Source organism: Podarcis cretensis, assembly GCF_951804945.1.
Source record: "Podarcis cretensis genome assembly, chromosome: 1".
Classification (NCBI taxonomy): domain Eukaryota; kingdom Metazoa; phylum Chordata; class Lepidosauria; order Squamata; family Lacertidae; genus Podarcis; species Podarcis cretensis.
Genome location: NC_137170.1, coordinates 18,997,536 through 19,021,482, shown reverse-complemented (window position 1 = coordinate 19,021,482; position 23,947 = coordinate 18,997,536).

The window sequence follows — 23,947 nt, the reverse complement described above, 5'->3', positions numbered from 1 at the left end:
AATCTCCTTCCTTGTAACTTGAATTGTTTGGTTCAGGTCCTACCCTCCAGAGCAGGAGAAAACATGCTGCTCCATTCTTCCATGTGACATCCCCCCATCAGATATTTGAAGGTAGCCACCCTGTCTCCTCTCAGTCTCCTCGTTTCTAGGTTAAACATACCCAGCTCCTTCAACTGTTCCTCATAAGGCTTGGTTTCCAGCCCTTGATCATCTTGGTTGCCCTCTTCTGCACACATTCCAGCTTGTCAACATCTTCCTTAGACTGTGGTGCCCAGAACTGGACACAGAATTCCAGGTGTGGTCTGACCAAGGCAGAATAGAGTTCTCTTGATCTGGGCACTATACTTCTGTTGATGCAGTTATGATGGCTATGTTCTACCTACAGTTTCAGAGGCAGTATGCCTCTGAATATCAGTTGCTGGGAATAACAGGTGAAGTCATGAACTGGTTGGACACAGAGGAATGGTGGGAAGAACCAGTTGGGGAACCCCCAAGGGAAGAAGGCTCAGAGCCAGGGGATTGGTGGTGGGACAATGAAGAGTGGTCACAGGGAGAAGAGAGAGAAGACTGGGAGGAGGAGGTTTCGGAAGCTGAGGAGGTAACAGGGTTTAGTGAGCAGGAAGAGGCTATGGCAGATAGAAGTTCAGAATCAGAGGCAGATGCTGAAGCAAAGGAGGGAGAGATGAGCCAAGCTGGTGAAGAGCCATGACTGTCTCCCACTCCTGCTGTGACAAGCTCCATCTCCCCTCCCCCTTGTCTCCCAGAACCAGAAGAGGCATGAAAAGGGCAGAGGAGAGATTGGCAACAGGCAGACACAGTCTCTGTTTGCTTGTGGGGGGACCTGGAAAGGATGGGTCTTAGGCAGCTGTGGGGAGGCAGAGGGCTTCAGTGTCAGCAATTGCTTTATTTGCGGCAAGGCCTGCCGGAGATGATTTGGTGTGCTCATTAGGCCTGACACTCATGTGCAGTTTGTGTTTTTGTGAATAAATAATTTTTTAAAAAGGTGTGATTTATTGCCAGCTCGCTCCTGACAGGTGGAGTTTGGATTTGATATCCCGTTTTATCACTACCCGAAGGAGTCTCAAAGTGGCTAACATTCTCCTTTCCCTTCCTCCCCCCCCCAACAAACACTCTGTGAGGTGAGTGGGGCTGAGAGACTTCAAAGAAGTGTGACTAGCCCAAGGCCACCCAGCAGCTGCATGTGGAGGAGCAGGGAAGCGAACCCGGTTCCCCAGATTACGAGTCTACCGCTCTTAACCACTACACCACACTGGTGAGCAGAGTGCTGCTATGCTCATGTCCACTCCTTGCTGAGGGTGCTATTTATCCTCGAGTCTTCCCTGTTTGGAAGCGACCAGAGAAGCAGATCCGTTGCCACCTTCAGTTTACCACCACGCTTGTGCATTTGTAAGCAAAACCAATATTGCAAAGATGTGTTGGGTCTCCAAGGTTTTCTTTTGCCCAGCAAAGACAAAACCCTTTCCTTCCTGGACCAAAAGGCAGCCTGAATAGAAAGTCATTCAACACTTTCAAAAGAGGGATTTAAGTGAAGGCTGATTCATCTACATATTCATCGCTTACCTCATCGGCTTTATTACTCAAACACTTAATGACTCACAGATGAATGTGTGAACAGACACCATTAAACATGTTGCATCTGAGGTGACCGTGATGTGAGCCTAACCCTTCTGCCTGGTCCCTGGCAGCAAGGAGGAGGAGACCTTGGTGACTCCTGGCAGTCACACGTCAATAGCTTCCCTGCGCGAAAGCCTGAACTGCTGTTTCAAAACAATGCTTTCATTTAAAAGTGGGCAGTGGACCTATAGTTTAGACATCCAAGTGATTTGCCTGGGGGTGGGGGAGACACAAAGTAATTATAAACAGGATGAAGTGCTAAAGCCCAATAGATAAGTCAAGGTGTGGGGGAAGCAAGTCACTTTGGTTTTCTCTCAAAACGCCTAATAATAATAATAATAATAATAACAACTATTATTTACAGATAGGTAGCCGTGTTGGTCTGCCATAGTCAAAACAAAATAAAAAAAATCCTTCCATTAGCACCTTAAAGACCAACAAAGTTAGTTCTTGGTATGAGCTTTCGTGTGCATGCACACCTATCTGAAGCAGTGTGCATGCACACGAAAGCTCATACCAAGAACTAACTTAGTTGGTCTTTAAGGTGCTACTGGAAGGAATTTTTTTATTTTGTTTTAACTATTATTTATTTATTTATACATACATACATACATACATACATACATACATACCCTGCCCATTTGGCTGGGTTTCCCCAGCCACTCTGAGCAGCTCCCAACAGAATATTAAAAACATGATAAAACAGAGCCAATGTGGTGTAGTGGTTAACAGCGGTAGTCTTGTAATCTGGTGAACCAGGTTCTCTTCCCCGCTCCTCCACATGCAGCTGCTGGGTGACCTTGGGCTAATAACACTTCTTTGAAGTCTCTCAGCCCCACTCACCTCACAGAGTGTTTGTTCTGGGGGAGGAAGGGAAAGGAGAATGTTAGCCGCTTTGAGACTCCTTCAGGTAGTGATAAAGCGGGATATCAAATCCAAACTCTTCTTCTTCTCTCCATCAAACATCAAGAACGTCCCTAGACAAGGCTGCCTTCAGATGTTATTCACTGAGTTCTACATAGTTAGCAGGGAACATCCCAAAGTGACCATCGGGACCATAACCACGCCACCAGCCCTCATCAGTCATCTCAATGCTTGTGATACAGTTCTTGGGGTCAAAAGAAATCTCTATGTCATCAGCAGCTTTGATAATCATAGAGAGCTCCAGCGCATAAACCTTTTCCCTCCACATTAAGATTTAGTTGGTAGTTATCAACATAGTCATATTTAATATCTTCAGGCTCTTCCTCAGGGGCTTCATCATAGATAATGTTATGTACTGAAGTTCTCACCCTGGGCCAGCAGGGGGATACTGTAGATAGTTCAGGTCCACATATGCAAATAAGGGATCAAAAGTGACGTTCAGTGATTGGATAGTTACAGTGATTGGATGGTTACTGTTGCGTTCTAGTGGAGCTCTATATAAGCAGGCTGGCTGAAGCCTTCAGTTCAGTTCTGTTCTAGCATGTGAATAAACAAGAGCTGTTTGAAGAATCGCTGTGTCATCTGATATGTTCACCCGCAACTTAACAGATAACTCGTTCACTAGAGCGTTCTTCGTACACAGCTTTGTGTTTCTCCTCCAGAATGTCAACACACTTTCCTTCTGGAGCATGAGTGAGGAGATTGCGACCCTTTGGCTGGGAAAGTTTCAGAAACAGGCAACCAGAAATGCTCAAGGGGATTGTGGAGCAAGTCCCCTATGAGGAAAGGCTGCTTTTCAGGCTGCAGGGGCAGCCAATGAGCTGGTCTCTAGAGGCTGTTGAACAGCAACTCCCATCATCCCTTGCGCTCTGGCCATGCTGCCTGTGACTGATGGGAGTTAGGGTGGCACCTTGCTGGCTATCACTGTTTTAGAGAAAAGGTGACTAAGACGAGACACGATAGAGGTATGGGGCTGCTACTAAGCAATAACTGAAATTAAACAAAGGATAGGTTTTGCCTAGCTAGAGATTTAACAAGCTAGCGAGCTTCGCTGAATAACCACTGTCTGACTGCAGGGTTTCACCCGTCTCCAAACAACACTTCATCCACGGTTCCCAATCAATGGCTATCCCTCTGGAAATAAAAAGCAGGATATTCTTCCCTCACTAACACTACTCCATTTGTTGTGAATCGACAGCTGAATTTCTGGTGTTGTTTACAGTGCCAGCCTATGAACATTTGAAGTTCCCTGATCCATACGACTCAATACTGTGAAGTCTGATGCATACTGACTCTCTAAGGTTTCAGTCAAGAAGAGACTTTAGCCGCAGAACTACTTGAAATTCATTTAAATGCAGATGCTGGGAGAGACCTCAGACTCGCTTGGTGCTTGAATCACAAGAGGACCAGATCTTTCACTGTGGCAAAAACAAGGAAGCGGACCTCCTAGTTTATTGAGAAGATCAATTCTATCAGCTGTGGCATGAATAGAGATAATGGGTTTTTATCCTACAGTGGGTGCTAAATAGTTTGCTGATGCCAGGATGTGTTATTATGAGTAGTCACTGTCATTATTTTTTACTTTTAAGCTTGGCATAATTATTTTATTATCACTATTTTATTTCACAAGACTTGTATGCCACTTGATCATAAAACTCAAAGCGATTTACAAAATAAATAAATAAAAACATAATGATCACTGTCTGGTTTTTCAAATTTTGCATTCTATTTCCCTCTGACCCCACTGCTCACATTTTTCTTTCTACACCCATGTAACATTGATATACACATATATGTATACACAAATTTTCCAAACTCAGGATGACGCTCCATCAATCTGTCAAGTGAGCACTGGCCCATGAAAGCTTATGCCAACATACTGCCCCCACCCCCATATTTAAGGTGTCAGAAGACTCTGTTTCCGTGTTGCATTGCGGAACTTAATTTTACACCAGGCAAAGGCAATTTACCAAATATCAATGTATTATCTCATGCAACTCTCAGGTAAAGCACCATTTATTTAGATCACCCATGCTTTTGAAAGAAACTCATACAGATCGCCCATGAAATAGTCTAGAAAACAGAAAAGGAATGCCAAACTCATTCTCCATCCTTAACCCAGGAAGCAAACATTTGGAAAGGGTAACTATTGTTCAGGCCACTTCTATAAGATGGTGTGTGTGTGTGTGTGTGTGTGTGTGTGTGTGTGTGTGTGTCTGCTTTCCTGTCTAGACTTGGGTAACTCTGCACTGCAGGTGAAAGAAGGGTGTCAAGTTAAATTTATGCACAAAGCACTTTGGTTTTTGTTTTTGAGGAAAACATGTAGAGAATAATGAAAACAAGTCTGGCAAATGGAAGGATGTACTTACCATTGGCATCCATTTATCAAGGCTTTTGAAAAAGTGAGACCCAGACACCGTCGTAGGAAAGTTAGAAATTTCATTATTTACTCTCCAGACAAGAAAAGCCAAGGAAGGTCAAGCCAAACATGTTCCAGTTATTCCATGACCAAAAACATGTGTAATCTGGCTATGTTGGTGTTTAAACAGTTGATAGGTGTTGGGTGTCAACCTTACGCAGCCTTTGAGTAGAATGTGGACTAGTAGGTTTTAAACCATCCATCCTTTCAGCCAGATTCCCAGAGGATGAGTGGACTTTTTATTTATCTCTAGTTTCATGTTCCTCACTTGGGTTGGGATGCTCTCTACCGTAGGTGTTTCCATAGCTGGAAGGAGGAAGTTATCAACCCGCAGAGGCATTGCTCTCTGTGATTTAGTACAATGGGGGGAAAGCACAAATACTTTGATTTATGCTTCTGCCATTGCGCTATGCAAATATAAATCAGTAGCCCTTCTGTACAGGTATAGTATTAGTCTAATTACATTTGGGAAGGCGGAAGATTAAAGGATGTCGTAAAGAAACACATGCACAAGAATTTGTATAAGTCCAAGGAAACTTCCCTGGATGGGACGGATTTCCCCCCAACCATCACAATCAGTTTGACACACATGTGGGTATGAAATAAACTTAGGTATACAATAGACATACTTCCCAAAGCCAGATGTGGGTGACTGGCAGCGTTTTTACATTAAACAAAGACATTTTGCCTTGAAATTCCTGTTGAATATTTGGCATTGCCGTGTTGCTTTAGCTAATTAAAAAAAAGAAAGAAACCCTCTCTAAATGAAAAGACTTTGCATATTTCCATCAGTCAGCGATCTATTAGTCATGCTTGACCATCTGTTATTTAAAGAGAATATGACAAGATGATTGTTATTTTTTTAACATGGCAAATTGAAAAATGTGACTTTTTGATCTGTATTTTAATTACAACCCCTTTCCGCCTGAATCTCTCTTGCACTTTCTTGGGAGCGAGGATCGGGCTAAGCAAATAAAGCTGTGACTTTCTCCATTGCCCCTAAAGAATACTTTGGGCATTCTTTAACTTCCTTCCCTGTTCCATCTGCCCACTTTGCAGTGAAGAGGCTTGAAATTCAACTCCTTTCCTTTTAGCTGTAAAGCAATGGAAGGACCTGCCTTGAAGTGATGAGACATTTCTGTGGTTATTCCACAGGTTAAGGTGCCAGGTCAACATTTGTGGAATTATTAATGTTGCAAAATGGTTTGTCTGTGCCCTGTAAGAGACTGCAAGAGCCCCAGCAGATCAGATGGAGGGTACATCTATTTTCTTTCTAGGAGAACTTCTTCTGCCCCACCCTTCTAACACAAATACATCACTCACAACAACCATAACCACAAATATTGCCATAAAACCACAACATCAAGCAGGATGCAATGGAGGAGGACAGAACAGATGAAACAAACTTTGTATAAAGACCTGGCAGGAGCAAAGCCTGGAGGATAAAGAGAGGAAGGTATTCCGCAATTTGGGTGCCCTAACTCAACTCTTGTCACTGTAGAGCAGCCATGTCCTCCTACTTAACAATGGACTGTCCTCTATTGGAAGGGCTGTCAGAGGTCAGTCCTAACTGCCCTGTCCAAGGCTAGTTTCAAGATAAAGAACCCTAAACTGGGAAAGCTGGTGGCCTTCCAATTCTCCATCAGCAGTTAGCACCTGGAGAGCAGACTTAGCAGGTGCCCAGGCCACCTGTTCCTGGTCTGTCTTGCTATGTAGTAAGATGCATTGTATTTCTATATATAATTATGTCTGTATTTGTGTGTGTGTGTGTAATATATATATACACTTATTACACACATACACATTAGCATATGCAAATCTGTGCCCTCTTTTGTCCTCTTATCTGGTGATGCATTTCTTCCCTTTTGGCAACGCACAATTGGTCATTTTATTCCATAGCCAACCATGCTTCCACTAGAATCCTTACACTGGGAAAGGTCTCTGGACAATAAGCAGGATAGTGTTTGTTTTGGGAAATGATGCAAGCAATCCCCCTCCAACTTTCTGGTGCGAACCAAGGGTTGGATCCTATTTAGCTAAATAAAAAAAACAAAACTGGATTCAGGTAGGTAGCCGTGTTGGTCTGACGCAGTCGAAATAAATTTTTACAAAATTAAAAATTGTCCAGTAGCACCTTAGAGACAAACTAAGTTTGTTCTGGGTATAAGCTTTCGTGTGCATGCACACTGTGTATCTGAAGAAGTGTTTATTTAAAAAAATCTGATGAGCCTTCTCTCGAATCTGTTTCCCTTCCTTTCGGAGGACATTGGTGTTCCCTCCAGGGAAAGAACCCGGTATATATTTATGTGATGATGGTATAGGGGAATATGTATGCTTTATGTATGTAGATCAGCATCTTGTTCCCAGCAGTGCCCAGCCGCGTGACACAGCATGCGACAAACAGGGCCACTCTTGTTTCCTGTTCCTAACATAACATGAAGGGTCAATACAGCTAAACATGGCAAACGTCAGTGCTGTGATGAATGCCATCCTCCGATTCCTCAAAAGTTTTCTTGCCCTGCAGAAGAAGCTTCTATTGTTCTGCTTCTTCCCCCCTTTGAGAACTTTGGTTGGTATCATGTTTGGACTTTCCTTATCACTGTGAGGTTGGTGTTGGGATGTGTCCAAGGAAACAGGGGCAATGGGCAGGCCCCCAGCTGGCTCCAGCCCACCAGCCAGCAATGCCTGGAGATCTCCAGTCCTTGGATCAGCATGTAACTGCAACTCGAGCTTCAGAGATCTTCAGAGGCTGAGCACGCAAGCCAGCAGAGTAAGCTCTTCGCAACAGAAGGGCAGATAGAGGCTGTGTAAAGCGTATTTATGGGCATTATATTCAGCATCAGGACAAAGGGAAAAACATGTCTTCTCCCCTTCGTGTCCAAGCGAGGAGCATAAGCAAAAGCTATACACAAGTTCCCAGCAAGCTGTGCTGGAATGTAAACAGGCATGTGAGACACAATAGCCTGTTCCTCTTAAGGTGGAATGGAATATCTTAACAGTTGGTTGTTGTAAGTAAGAAGGCAGGGTGGCTAAAGATAGCTCAGTTGGTTTGACAGCTGCATATTCCTTCATTGCAGGGAGTTGACTTCGATGGTCCTCAGCATGCTTTCCAACTCTACCATTCTATGATTCTAAGACAGACTGAAATTGGTGGCACAGTGTTGCATTGTCCCTTTAGAGCAGCCGCCAACTGTTCTACTTCCATTTCCCCCTTTCTTCTCCTGCCACTTTTTCATCCCCCCCCCCTACTTACCTCTCCTTTTTTATTTTATTTTCTTTAACTGAGCAAAAAAGACATGGGAGCTCTGAGTCCAGATGAAATGCAGTAGCGTTGTGGACGTTGTTCAGCAATGCACAAAAGCACCTCCAGATTCCCACTCAGATATCTCAGCCTCAACTTCTTCAAAAGTAGAATACAATGGGAAGAAGGGGAAAGGTATACCTCACCTCGTCCTCATTAGAAGTAGACTGGGATATGAATGCAATAATAATAATAATAATAATAATCTATTCTTTATGTATTTGCCTTGTTAAAAAAGGAGTTCTGGATTATGCTTTACTAAGCTAAGAATTTTGGAAAACAGGACCACTGTCTTTTAAGTAGAGGGACAGATAACATCTGGGAACTGACATATATATATATTTCAGCAATTCCCCAGCTCCACGTTGCTCTTGCACGGTGCAAAATTTCCTTGACGTTATAAAACCAGGAGAAACGAGATTTTTGCACGACGAGCACTTAGATTTTTGGATCAGTTTATAGGTCCGAATTAAAAATTGAAAACGTTTGTCCTTCAGATTGAAAGAAATGAGACGGGAGTACAAGGAGTGGGAGACGATGAAGAAGAGCAGTTCAGATTCCGGTTATGTTGATCCCTTGTTTGGTTCACGGGAGGTTGGTATGCTGCTGCTTCTGCTGCCGCCGCCTCTGATTTGGATGGGCTTGTTGCCTGCATGATGCAGTTAAATCTGACTGCATATGACAGAATGGCTTAAAAGTGGCTGGAGCCAGTCATGTGACACGTTTTTGTCCAAGTTTGCGCTGTCATGTGACAGCCTACAGTAGATTGATGAAATTAAGGACAGATGGCCCACTGTGTTGTTGTTCTTTGAACTGACAGCTGCTGGTGTAAAAATAAATTAAATTAAATTTCGTGTAAGTTAGACTTTTATATTAAAATGGTGGTTAAGTAATCTTTAAAGGTTTCATATATATATATATATATATATATATATATATATCCACCAGGGATTAACTAAAGAGAGAGAGAGAGAGTGATACGTATCTGCCTTTTCTGCATCAGCAGAACATAAACCATAGACACTTAAATCTTTTCCCAGGGTGCCCCTGTACTGACCTCTGTTCTGATTCAGAAGCAAAGCTGAGCCCTTCTCTAGAGTAAAGGTGTGGGATCCTTAGTAGCTGTGTCCTCGTTGCCAAGCGAGTGATAATGGAACCAAACTGTTTTCTGCCTTTCGCCTTCATGAGCCATAGGATAGCTAAAACAGAGTCATCAAACCTCCACCCTCAAGAATAGTGGGGCTGCCGGCTCATGCCTTTCAAAGAGGTGAAAAAACGAGTGCTTTTCTAACCCAGCAAGCATGAGAGCATTGAAACCCACTGGAACCACCTTGTGGTATTGAAACTAGGAAGGAGGGCTGCTAAATAGATGCTAATGCTGAGGCCCACATGGACCAAATGAGTTAATGTCTCTTCAGGTAAGAAGAAAGGGCCGGATGATGCGTGTGCTGTTGTTTTTCAGTTACCACCTTCATTTTTATAAGAAAACAACATTGGGTTTATTTTATTTTTATTTCCTTCCCCCGCCTCTCAGCGAATTAGCCAACGGGTTTCTCTTTTTTATTTACAATTCTTGGCGGAGCACTTTAAAGTCTTCTGTGTTTGTATCACTTAAAGTGCAGCTATTTTAGGTCAGCGTAAATAAGTCATGTGTGCCGTCAGCCTTGTACAAGTGCTTTCAGCTGCTTAATAATACATGCAGTTCTCCATTATAGGGGCTACATGGCTATGTGTTGGGATGAGGAGGCAGTCATGCAAAGATAGGGGCTTTGGGACAGCTGCCTAATGCTTTTGGGGACAGAGTGGGCGGCTAGACTTCTGATGACCTCCAGCAGGGGAGAGGCGAAGCCTACCTCCGATCGCAGAATGCGCTCAATAATTCATAGGAAATTACACTATACGTAAAGGCAGACAAACTGCTGGCTTCTCCTCCAGCTGCAGCCATACCCGGCATCCTAGCCCACTGACCAGGTATCCGCTTTCACCCAACTGCTGTGTATGGGTCAGGAGCCAACACACGGAAAGAATCCTAATAATAACAACAATAATAATAATAATAATAATAATAATAATAATAATGACAATTTATTATTTATACCCCGCCCATCTGGCTGGGATTCCCCAGCCACTCTGGGCAGCTCCCAATAGAATATTAAAAACACAATAAATACATCAAACATTAAAAACTTCCCGAAACAGGGCTGCCTTCAGATGTTTTCTAAAAGTCAGATAGTTGTATATTTCCTTGACATCCGAAGGGAGGGTGTTCCATGGGGCGGGTGCCACTACCGAGAAGGCCCTCTGCCTGGTTCCCTGTAACCTCACTTCTTGCAGTGAGGGTACTGCCAGAAGGCCCTCTGAGCTGGATCTCAGTGTCCCTGCTGAACAATGGGGATGGAGACGCTCCTTCAGGTATACTGGGCCGAAGCTGAGGTTCTTCCTGTCCCTGCACTGAGCCAGTTTGTTGCGCAAATTGTGTATCAATTGCACAGAGCGTCATTTTATTTTGGAAAGACTTTGGATGGCATTTATATGAAACTCATTGATATGAGTACGGTTGCCATTTGACAAAGCAGGACGGTGCTCTAAAACACTATGTCATTTCTAGCTGAATCTTACATTTTGTTGAATCTTATAGCTTACGTTCATTCAGGAAGTTTTGTAGTATTCCTCTCACCCCCCCACCCCCACCCCAGTGCAATTGAAAGGAGTAGTGTGGGTCTCCCCCGCCCCATCATCAGTCTCACAATATTTCACCCCTTTCCCACAACATGATCTCATTACCAGCACTATGAAACCTATGCTGCAGTGCAACCACAAGAAAAACACATTTGCACAAAAAGAGTTTACGTAGTTTTGAGATTTTAAAAAGCCACATGCGGAGCAGCAACACACATATATGAGAGAACACCAGGGCATTAATGTTAAACAAGCCACAATTGTGAAGGAATGGCAGTACAAATAGTATCTGTGAGCAGTTTGTTTTTGTTTTTCTTTGTTTTTAGAAAGAAAGGTTACTGGTACTCACCGTGAAGTTGTTCCAGAGAGTGCCACGCTTTTAACTTTTGCAGGGGAGAGAAAGTTCCCTTGAGTACCCCCCAGAAAAAAGCACGACAGTGGTACCTCTGGTTACGTACTTAATTCATTCCAGAGGTCCGTTCTTAACCTGAAACTGTTCTTAATCTGAAGCACCACTTTAGCTAATGGAGCCTCCCGCTGCCCCCGCTGTGCAATTTCTGTTGTCATCCTGAAGCAAAGTTCTTAACCCGAGGTACTGTTTCTGGGTTAGCGGAGTCTGTAACCTGAAGCATCTGTAACCCAAGGTACCACTGTACTTGTGAAGATAGGCAAATGGGGTTTTCTTGGAAAGTTGCTCCTCAGGATAAGGAAATTGAATTTAAACATTAAATGCCTCCTGTGGTTTCACATATCATTTTGATCTGTCTTGAAAAAAAGTGGACTCACACAATTAGAAGTACAATGTGGCTTTGGGAATGATGATGATGATGATAGATGTGAAAGAGCAAACTACTGTATTTAGGGTGTCGCCGGGAGTCACCCCCCCTTCCATTGTCACGTGTATTACACAAGCACCACACTCACACATACACGCATCTCCCCTCCCCAGTCCTAGAGATGTCCCTTTAGAGGGTCACCTCTTAAAAGCCTTCCGTAAATAAGGAAGCGCTAGCCTGACAGTTCTCCGCTATAGCGCTCTGCATCGCCCTATCTTTAACATGAGTAGACCGGGCGACCGAACCCTGGGTCAGTCGACTGCCGCTTCAACCAATCAGCATTAGCGAACAGCGCCCCTGGTGGCGGCTGCGCTGGTACTGCAGCCAGCATTCGCTGGTTCCCTGTTTGACAGCTCACTGATACAACGTTTCCAAATTCAATCAACCATGACTGATCCAATCAAGACCTTGCTACATTGTTTCCTAAACTTGGGGTTGGATTGAACTTCAAGGTCTTCGCCATTTTAAAGGTAAAGGTAAAGGTAAAGGTACCCCTGCCCGTACGGGCCAGTCTTGACAGACTCTGGGGTTGTGCGCCCATCTCACTTAAGAGGCCAGGGGCCAGCGCTGTCCGGAGACACTTCCGGGTCACGTGGCCAGCGTGACATCGCTGCTCTGGCCAGAGCCAGAGCCAGAGCCGCACACGGAAACACCGTTTACCTTCCCGCTGGTAAGCGGTCCCTATTTATCTACTTGCACCCGGAGGTGCTTTCGAACTGCTAGGTTGGCAGGCGCTGGCACCGAGCAGCGGGAGCGCACCCCGCCGCAGGGATTCGAACCGCCGACCTTTCGATCGGCAAGCCCTAGGCGCTGAGGCTTTAACCCACAGCGCCACCTGCGTCCTTCGCCGTTTTATATTCACCAAAAATCAGCCGTACGTTGGATTTTTGTCGGACCACTTTTATTTTACTGCATATCTCTAGGACTATCAAAGGGGGGTGACCTGATGCTGGGCAACCATAATCCTTCGACCGAGCGGTCACGTACTCAGCGACTCCTCTCGGTTGACGTGACTGCCTTGATAGCCATCGTGATGGGTCCAGACAGGAGGCTATCAAGGACACAATAAAGCTGCACCTTTTAGTGTATTCCACACGGACTCTCACAAAGGACTCTGACCGGATTCCCCTCAGGGGGCAGGAAACCTCGCCCTTCTCTTTTGTTTTTGAAAATGACTCATGTGGGAGGGGGAGAGGAGGCTCCGGCCAGGTGTCAGGACACTCGGATTACCTGTGTAACCCCTCCTCGACTCCTCCCAATTTTAATGTAATCATGATGTAAATATGATGTAATTCTGGGGGTGTAGCTTGGGGGATTAGCAACTAATAAAAGTCAGGGTCTTCTTTTGTTCGAGGCTTCCATCTTGCTTCACCTCGTGGGCGGTGGGAGTCCTGTCGCGACAGTCTTTCTCTTTAATAAAGACCGAGCCTACTGGCTGCTGTTTTGCTCTGATTTGCTCTGGTTGGTGTCTTCATTTGTCCAAGAGAGCCCTCGGATTTTCCGGCAACAAGGGGCAAACTGTCTTACCTGTAAACACTTATAAAAACATTATACTTTGCAGAAAAGGGCAAATGTTTTTTAGCAGAGGCACTTACCTCTGTTGCCTTACTGAACACTAGGCTGAATTAATACTTAGTCATGGTTAGAGTCATGTGTGGGATCTAAGTCATGAGAAACTAAAGTCCAATAGATTCCAGCGGGTCTCTTTCTAACTGTGACTAAGTTTGGACCCAACCCACCGGTTATAGAAAATGACGCTTTGAACCAGCTCCAAGTCTGGTCTTACATTTCTTAAATTTAAATCTGTTGTGCTTTAACCCATCCACAGTGGGTATAATGAACTACAATCTTCCCTCTGTGGCCACATATAAACCATTCCAGGTCTAGGATCCCTTAGTTTTAATTATACTATCTCCCCTTATTTTCCCCCTCTACTTGGAATAAAAGCAGTGCAACACTTTAAGCAGTAAAGACAGTTTCATTGAAGCCAGTTGACTATCTTTCAGGGCAATTAAAACAGAATGTGGTAAGCAAGACGAACAGAAATTATAATTACATTTATTGATTGATCTTTTTCTGTTGACAAAACTTGGCAAAGCACGTAATGCATTAAGATATAGAGGGTTGTTTTGGGGGGTTTTTACTATTACATGTTTTTAAGAAATTATTTGCTCCTCTATCGGCTGTATCTCTCTTTTATTTGTGCAGAAAATTAGCACAATAGTAGGTCATTGTTCTAACAATGCAAAAGAGTTTGGGGGCAAAACGACACTTTTTTTGGTATGCAGGCATTAATATGGATTTGATGCACAAAACATTCTCGTGCTTTCTTGCAGATATGTGGGAGTGAAAGGGACTGTAAGTACGAGTGGTGGCTAAATGCCAAGGTTCATCAAAGCCCGCTGGGGCAGAATCACCTCTTTGTCTCTGCTGAGATGGGAGTCATCAGTCCCTCCTGTTCCTTTCAGTGCTGTGAAAATGTCAAGGGAGAAACTTCCCCTCCTAAAACAGACATTGGGGCTCACAATCCAAGCAAAACGCTACTGCTTGTCTTTGTAAGATTCTTGTGGAGTTCCATGTGTCCAGGTAAACTAATGGTTTGTCTACAGAGAGGGGACGATTTTTGATTTGGTATGATACAGCCTAGCTACCCAACAGGAGAGAGAGAGAAAGAGAGAGAGAGAGAGAGAGAGAGAGAGAGAGAGAGAGATGTAGAAAAAGGGTTTCTCCATCCCTCAATATTCTAGAACCCAGGCTCATCCTGCTATACCAAGTGGTGGCAGATTCAGGTCAAAAGAGGTACATAGTCATATGATGCATAAACTTCTTCTTCTTCTTCTTCTTCTTCTTCTTCTTCTTCTTCTTCTTCTTCTTCTTCTTCTTCTTATCATTCACAGCCAAGTAAGATTGTCTTCCATAAACAAGGTTTTAACAATGAGTCCGTAAGTGACTGTGGAGGCGAATTCTGGATCCACACGTCCTTCCACAGTGGGGACATAGGTTTCAGGTGGGAGTTGATCAGTGTGGATTTGCCAAGCGTGCCTTCCTCCTGGCAAGTTTCTCCCTCGCGTCCTGAGTTTGAGTGTCTTCAAAGCCCATGACACCTTTGGTAAAGGCTGTTCTCCAATTGGAGCACTCTCAGGCCAGTGTTTCCCAGTTCTCAGTGTTTATACTACTAGTCACTCGCTTTATAAATAACTTGGATGAAGGAGTGGAGTGGATGCTCATCAAATTTTCTGATGACGCCAAGCTGGGTGGGTGTCGAAGGTCACTAAAACCTTAGAAGACAGAAGCAGATTTTGAGATTATCTTGACAGGTTGGGCCAACAAAACAAATTTCAACAGATGTGCACATACACAGGATGGGTGACGTCCACCTTGACAGTAGTACACATGAAAAAGATCTAGCAGTTTTATTTTAAACTATATACCTACTATATGGGGTTTGACAATGGGCCACCATAGATGTACTCTCTGTGTCCTCACTTCTGCTAAGTATGCGGGTGGCGCTGTGGTCTAAACCACTGAGCCTCTTGGGCTTGCTGATCAAAAGGTCAGCAGTTTGAATCCCTGCGACTGGGTGAGCTCCTGTTGCTCTGTCCCAGCTCCTGCCAACCTAGCAGTTTGAAAGCACACCAGTGCAAGTAGATAAATATGTACCGCTGCAGCAGGAAGGTAAAAATGGTGTTTCCATGCACTCTGGTTTCCGTCACAGTGTTCCGTCACACCAGTAGCGGTTTAGCCATTCTGGCCACATGACCTGGAAAGCTGTCTGTGGACAAACACTGGCTCCCTCGGCCTGAAAGCAAGAAGAGCACCACAACCCCATAGTCACCTTTGACAGGACTTAACGGTCCAAGGGTCTTTTACCTTTACCTTTTTCACTTACTTCTGCTAAAAGACGGATATTAATTCACTGGAAAGATAATACTATGGCCCCCTTCGATCAATGGACAGAAGACATGACAACTCTTGCAACATACGAATGGATTGCTTTTAGATTGTGTATGGATAAATATGAAATTTGGAATCCATTGATAAAAAGTATAATGTCTTGTTAATAATTTTACATTTACTGGAATAATTATATTACTTATATGCCCATATACTCTGTTGTATCACAATTTAAATTTTTGTTTTGTTTTGTTTTTCTTCTTCTTTCTTCACATTACTTCCTCACTGAAAACATTTGATAAAACTATAAATAATCGGAGCTCTTGCGCTCTACGAGATCTCATGATTCTTCTGTGAGGTCTCACGAGATCTCACTGGAAACCAGTGCAGACACTGGGGGCACATCTCCACCAGCAGTGGAGGTGGTGGGGGTGGGGTGCCTGTGGGAGTGCCACCTCAGGAGACTCTGCTGCCTGAGGTAGCTGCTTCATCCCACCTCATGCCCCAAATTCATTTCTTCATATCGAATTTTAGTGGGAATATAGCTAACCTTCCAAATGCTATAGACTCTTTCTGTCACCCTCAAATTGCCAGTCTATCGTTCTCTTTCACCTTGAGAAAATAACCTTCAAGGAGTGTGTGGGTGGGTGTACTGTAAGATATGCCCTCTTTTGCCATACTGGTTCCAGAAGTGAATCATAGAATCATGGAATCATAGAATCATAGAGTTGGAAGAGACCACAAGGGCCATCGAGTCCAACCCCCTGCCAAGCAGGAAACACCATCAGAGCACTCCTGACATATGGTTGTCAAACCTCTGCTTAAAGACCTCCAAAGAAGGAGACTCCACCACACTCCTTGGCAGCAAATTCCACTGTCGAACAGCTCTTACTGTCAGTGTTTCTAACTATTCAATTTCTATGGTAATGTATTGCTCCAGCTTACATAACAAAGGGGATACTTAACAGACCTAGTCAGGGCCATTTACTTCAGAAACTGGTCTTCTTCTTATTTTCTATACACCAATTTTACACCTTTAGGATAAGAAGGCTGGAAGGGATTTCAAGAGGGCAACCGTGTTAAGTATAGTAATTTTATCCACTGAAATTGTAGGTGCTTGCATGCTTTACTATGTGTTTAAATTTGATTGGTTGGTAACTGAATTCTAGAAAGTTCTTTAGAAGTTCTCATGTGATTGGCTGATGTTGGTCACATGGGAGGTATCTATTGAAGGAGAGACTCCATTTTATGTGAAGCGAAGTTTCAGAATCCACTGTGAACACTGCTAAGTTAGAATAGAGTGTTAGAGTGCTTCTTCTCTGCTGGAAAGAAAGAGAGCAGAGCTGCAGGAGAAGGTAAAAGTGGAATTCTCTCATAGGAGCTTCAAGGCCTGGCCTAATGGAGATACAGAAGGCTGAGCTCTGGAAAGAGAGGAAAATACAGTTGTTTGGAAGTTAGAAGAAGAGACTGTAAGCCCATGCTTGCACAAGCATGTGACTGCAAATATTATGTTTTAATTCATCTATAAGTTTCTGCAAGTGAAGTTTTTGAATGTTAAAGTCTGGACAATTGTTTAATTTCCAAAGAAGGGTGTCAGTCATGTATATGACTTGAGCTTCTTGGCTGCATTTTTCGCTGCCCTTACTTCAACGAACCTGCCTAACCCAGAACAGTTATCTAACCCATTGCACCTTCCCCTATTTGTGATGTTCCACAGGAAGACACACTATCCCAAGCCCTCTGACCTGTAGAATGATGATCAAAGAAAAGGCAGGCTGGGTGCCTGCACCTTGAAGTACTGTGTGAAATATGACCACAGGCAGCAAACTTTTAAAACTGTGGAACTTTATTTTTGAAGCTGGATCTAATATGTAGCACGGATAATACCACTAAAAATAGAGACCTTAAAAAATAAAATAAAACAGACTTCCGCAGCAGAAATGTTTTCTAAAGGCAGATGAAATTATAAAAGCAATAGCGAGAAGTGCACATTATTAATTGGGAATTTGTTCCACTTACTAAAGAGATATTTTTTCACCCTTCTGCCATTTTCTTGGGAAGGTACATTAAGAGCTTTGGTACATCCAGCACGGCACGCATGGATAAGAAAAACCCGCACCTGCTGAAGAATCTCACATTCTTTGGACCCACGACCCCTGGGCCATGGAATGAAATTGGCTCATTTGGAGCATGGAGCAGCTTTCAAAAAATGATGCCCACTTGACCCACACCTGACATCATATGTGGCCTGAGGTGTCGGGCAGGTAGAGATGCAGCTGAATCACCTGTTGATGCATCACATCACTAATTCCTACACAAAGCAGAGCTACCTGTGCATCAGCTGATGGGTGGGGAGTTCAGTCCTGCAACAATGCTTCTGAAGGCCATTTTCTGGAAACCACAGGAGAGAGTTCTTGTGAGTTTCCCAGTCACTGTGAGAACAGGATGGCGGACCAGATGGGTCATTGCCCTGATCCAGGAGGTTCTTCTTATGCTACCTGAGTATTTTTTGAAGGAGAAGCTTGAGACTGAACCTGTGGTTTTTACAAGCAAGGCAAGTGTGAATTCTCCCCTGTTTCCTTCCCCGTGAGATTTGCACAGAAAGAGGTCCAGTTGGAGCTGGGGTGGGGTTGGGAATCTGACAGGTTAGCATAAAGAGTAGTTAGCCTCCCTGGTGCCCTTTAATTAAATTGCATTTCAAATAAATTGCAAAAGGAAATTCAATTCATCACCATCCCAGTGCAAAGGAATTTATTTCCCTTCCCTCTGTTCCTCAGAATGTCCTGGTATTCTCATTAAGTGAAGTTTCTTTGTGACCTGGGAGCAAGGGATGTTAAAATGTCCCGATGACACAATTATGTAGGCTAGCCAAGACTATGGGGACAGGCAAAGCACTTCTGAAAGATCTGACCCAACTGTAGCTGGGCAACAGGACGGCAGAGGAAATCCAGCATAGATAAGTGCTAGCTAATGCACATTACAAGGAATAATTTAAACTCTTCCTACACACCAAGGGGCTGGGAGTTAGCGGTGTAAGGCACCACCACGGACGGCTTGATGAAGATGTCTCTTCAATTTGCAGCACAGGTCACAGAAGCAAGGAACGGGCAGGAATCCAATGTGGCTTAAGGCAAAATCAGGTCAGTTTCAGGCTACAGCAAAACTCGCGAATTAGGAACTGGAGTTGTTGCTGCTGAAAACTTTCCTGCCCTGAAACCAGAGCTGGGGCATACCTTGCACTAAGCGTGTGTGAATCAAAATACGGTGTCAATGTAACCTGAATTCTGTGCCAAGAACCTGAATTTTGCCACCTGTGTGTGATGATGCAAAGTGAACAAAGCTGGCATGATCTGTCACACTCTTGACATCCCATGAGTATTAGGAAGTTTCAGAGAAAGCCTTTTCTGTAGTGTTACCAACTTTGAAATTAAACATTATTGGGTGCTCGCCAGCATTTTAGTAGGACTTTCTCCTAATACACATTTTTATGCAGTTTCCCCTAACATACACATTTTCTGCAAAGCATTTTCCCCTGAATATAATGCCCATTTGAATGTCTTTTTCACTAAGGTATGCATTTTTTATGCACATGCTACTCCAATATATGCATCTTTATTCGCATTACTTGGCTGGAGAACCACACTTCAAAATTCAGAGAAGTGAGAATCTCGAAGGTTGGCTGTGTTTCCTTTTGTGGGCTTATTTTTATTATTCTTTAGATTTCTAAACTGCCCTTCATCTGAGGATTACAGGGCAGTTTGCAGCATAGTTTCAGAACGCGCAAATTAGGTAGGTTTGCCTCTAAAACGCAAACTGAATCAGATATCACCTCCATCTCTTCAATGGGTATAGGTGGTTTTTCAAGAAAGCTGCTCTGGAAACTGCTTTTAGCAGTTTGGGGAACCAATATTGGCCGACACACTTTATTCCATAATAATAATAAAAAAACCTGTAAGTTTACTATGTTTATTTATTTATGTATCATTGCGTGGGCAGGCGGAGTCCCCCAAACCCTGGGCGGCTCCCATGTGGAATAACGACTCAAGGCAATATGCTATGGGATTAAAATTGGCCACAACTTTATTATGTTTCAGATGTGGGTGGACCTTGACTCAGGCATTGGGCGTTTATTCCTCCCAGTCCCCTGCCGGAGATCTGGGGAACACCAGGGTTATCTAGTGGGGGGGGGGCTGGCTCTGGAGAACATATGTTCAAGCAGAGAGTCCGCCCCCATTACGCCGCTGTTGCAGGGGAGAGCAATGACAACCTCTAGGCATACGGCCAAAGCCTCCCCACAAACAACCCCTGCTGCACGCCCTCCCCCCATTTAGGAAAGATAGACTAAAGGATTCCGCCCAAGGCCTGATTCCGCCAAAGTTGTGACGTTTTGCTATGGGAAAGGCAAACCTGCCAATGCAGGAGAATTCCTTTCCGGCCCTTCAACAGCGACCTTGACGTAGCAGCACCCATGAACCTGTGGAGAAAAGGTTAACCTGCAAAAGAAGTCTGAACTGAGGGTGGGTAGGGTGGTAGAAGCTCTGTAGCCAACTGACAATTCCCAGGTAAGATCCTCTCCCTATTGTGTGGGCAGGTGGTCCCACCCTGTTATGTACTGAGTTGAATAGGATCCAAAATGCAGCAGTCTGGTTGGTCCTAGAACAATAGGATTCAGAATGCAGCAGTCTGATTGGCCCTAGAACAATAGGATCCAAAATGCAGCAGTCTGATGGGTCCTAGAACAATAGGATCCAGAATGCAGCAGTCTGATTGATCCACAGGAGCCACCCAATCCAGCTCCAGGTGGAAGTGAATCCGCAACCTGATTGGCCTACAGATGAATCCCGGAATTAGCCAATCACGTGGGGCCCATTGTGTAAATAATGCATATAAAGCAGACATCCTGGGGGAACTTCCACTCTTCCTCACTACTATGAGCTGAATAAAGAGCATGAAATTCACTCTCGACTCTGAGTATATTTCACACCCCTACCAGGCCTGGTCACCTTGGCAATGCCTCCCCAGGCAGGATTGGGCAACTGGCTGACGTAGGAGGAGACCTCCAGGTATCCCACCTGGGGAAGGCAAAGCCAAGCCTGTGCTAATGGTGCCGCATAGGGTCCAGGGGGCTACGTGTGACCACACAAAGAGCGCCCCGCATGTAATGTGGGGAGCGGTCATTACATTTATATGCTGCCTTTCCTCCAAGGGCTCAAGGCAGCACACATGGTTTCCCCTCCTCTCCATTTTATTGTCACAACAATCTTGTGAGGTAGGCTAGATTGAGTGACTCAAAGGAGCCCAAGGAGGACCCAGGGAGGTTCATCGCTGAATGGCATAGGGGATGTGAATAGATGCTAGGAGAGGATATATTTATTACATATTATGCTTCCTTCCTCACACTTGTGAGTTCATCAGAGTGCATCCCTTTGCAGCTTAAAAGGGAAGCTTATATAGGCTAGTTTTAGCCTTTTTGTTTAAGTAATCCAGGAATCTTTGAGGCATACTGGGTTCTCCTGGTATTCCACACACACACACCCTTTGTCTCCCCCTTGAAACAAAAACCACACAAATAGTCTTGTAAAAGGTAAAAAATATCATTTAGTAACTCAGTATTTCTTGTTGAAGTAACAGATAACAGCAGCTTTGTTCAGGCAGGGTTAAAATGGGAATCAATTGATGGAATATGCCAAATTGGCAAGTCTAACTGGTAAAATTAGAGATCAAGATGAGGCAGGATTTAAGGAGGATTGGAAAATGTTTGTAGATTGGTGTGGTTTTGTTTTGTTTTTTTAAAAGCAAACATGTTAAAATGCAAGTAGGCTTAGAGTAAGAACAGCAGTAGAACATTTATATTTGAAAATACTGTGGGGGAGACAAAGGCATAGAATAACTAGAATATGCAGCAATATTTGGAAAAATGGGGAAAAGAATGGCAGGATGGAGTTAATTGATGGTTAATTAGGAAATGTTGAAATTATTACTTTTGAGATCTATAAATAAAATTTAAAAATAACATGACATAAAAGAAAATGGTAATCCAGTTATTAAGACATACTTTGGTCTAATTTAAAATAATGTCTGAGCATTGATGCTCAGACATGCAGACGTTGCTGGAATGAGGTGAGAGAGCAAGGAACGAAGAAGTCCTCTGGCCAGGTGAGGAGTTTATATGGGAGTGTGTCACAAGAGTCCTCTCTAGGAAACTTACAGGACTCTGTAAGGCTCCTAGATTGGCTCCTATCATGTGCCTATCTAGCAAACATGCATTGTTGGTTTGACTGCCTTGTAAATATCCCAGGAAGTGGGGTTGGGGAGTTCCACCTGTCTCTAGCCTTTAACTGGTGGGTTTGTCAGTTCTAAGCCAATATTTCAGCCAATCTTAACCAAAGCAAATTGCTCAGACTGTATCGTTCGAAGCATGCACGGCATTCAGGTATTTAAAAGGAGGAACGCAGGCACAGCGCCTTGGAACGTAGATTAATTTGTATTATAATTTCCTGAAGCTCAAAATGGAAGCTCCATGCATCATGGATGAGGAAATGTCACGTGAACAGGGGTCTCAGACCGACTCCAACACAGTTGCTCCTGCATGATGTGTATAATGCTAACATGTTGAGACAGTGCTCAGAGAGCAGTGATAAAAATACACTAATACTACGCATTATAATAATAAATGCAGGGATTAGAAGGTTTTACCTCTCTGTAAATAAATTATGCATACATAGTTTTAAATTAACTGAATTAAATGATTAAAGACACACAATTCCTACATAAAACTTGTCTCCGTAATGGAAACCACAGGGCAGAAGAGCAGGAAGCGAAGAGTTCCTGTCAGCCTCTTTGGTCTCAGCCACGCGTTCATAGCACTCTCATACCACTTTAACAGTGAGGACTTCCCCCAAAGGACCCTGGGAAGTGTAGAGTGTTAAGGGTGCTGACCTCACAGAAACTACAGTTCCCAGCACCAATCCCTGATGTCTCCAGGTTAGGGCTTGGGAATCATAGAATCATAGAACTGGGGAATTGTAGCCTGTAAAAGCCCCTTCATGGATCAGTACAACAAGGCTGTATATTGTCTCCCTGCTTATTTAACTTATATGCAGAATTCATCATGCGAAAGGCTGGGCTGGATGAATCCCTAGCCAGAATTAAGATTACCGGAAGAAATATCAACAACCTCAGACATGCACAACCTTGATGGCAGAAAGTGAGGAGGAATTAAAGAACCTTTTATTGAGGGTGAAAGAGGAGAGCGCAAAATATGGTCTGAAACTCAACATTAAAAAAATGAAGATCATGGCCCCTGGTCCCATCACCTCCTGACAAATAGAAGGGGAAGAAATGGAGGCAGTGAGAGATTTTACTTTCTTGGGCTCTATGATCACTGCAGATGGTGACAGCAGCCACAAAATTAAAAGATGCCTGCTTCTTGGGAGAAAAACAATGACAAACCTAGACAGCATCTTAAAAAGTAGAGACATCACCTTGCCGACAAAGGTCCGTATAGTAAAAGCTATGGTTTTCCCAGTAGTGATGTATGGAAGTGAGAGCTGGACCATAAAGAAGGCTGATCGCTGAAGAATTGATGCTTTTGAATTATGGTGCTGGAGGAGACTCTTGAGAGTCCCATGGACTGCAAGAAGATCAAACCTATCCATTCTGAAGGAAATTAGCCCTGAGTGCTCACTGGAAGGACAGATCCTGAAGCTGAGGCTCCAGTACTTTGGCCACCTCATGAGAAGAGAAGACTCCCTGGAAAAGACCCTGATGCTGGGAAAGATGGAGGGCACAAGGAGAAGGGGATGACAGAGGACGAGATGGTTGGACAGTGTTCTCGAAACTACCAGCATGAGTTTGACCAAACTGCGGGAGGCAGTGGAAGACAGGAGTGCCTGGCGTGCTCTGGTCCATGGGGTCATGAAGAGTCGGACACGACTAAACGACTGAACAACAAGCCTGTAAAAAGGAGATCTGAAATCCACCTTCAAATATCTAAAGGGCTGGAAGAGGGAGCAAGCTTGTTTTCTCTTGCTCTGGGAGAGTAGGACCTGAACCAATGGCTTCAAGTTACAAGAAAGGAGATTCCAACGAAACATTGGGAACAACTTTCTGGCGGAGAGTGTTGTTTGACAATGGGAGAAACTCCCTTGGAAAGTGGTGGACTCTCCTTCCTCAGAGGTTTTGAATCAGAAGTTGGTTGGCCACCTGTCATGGATGCTTTAATTGAGAATCCTGCATTGCAGGGTTAGATCAGGCATA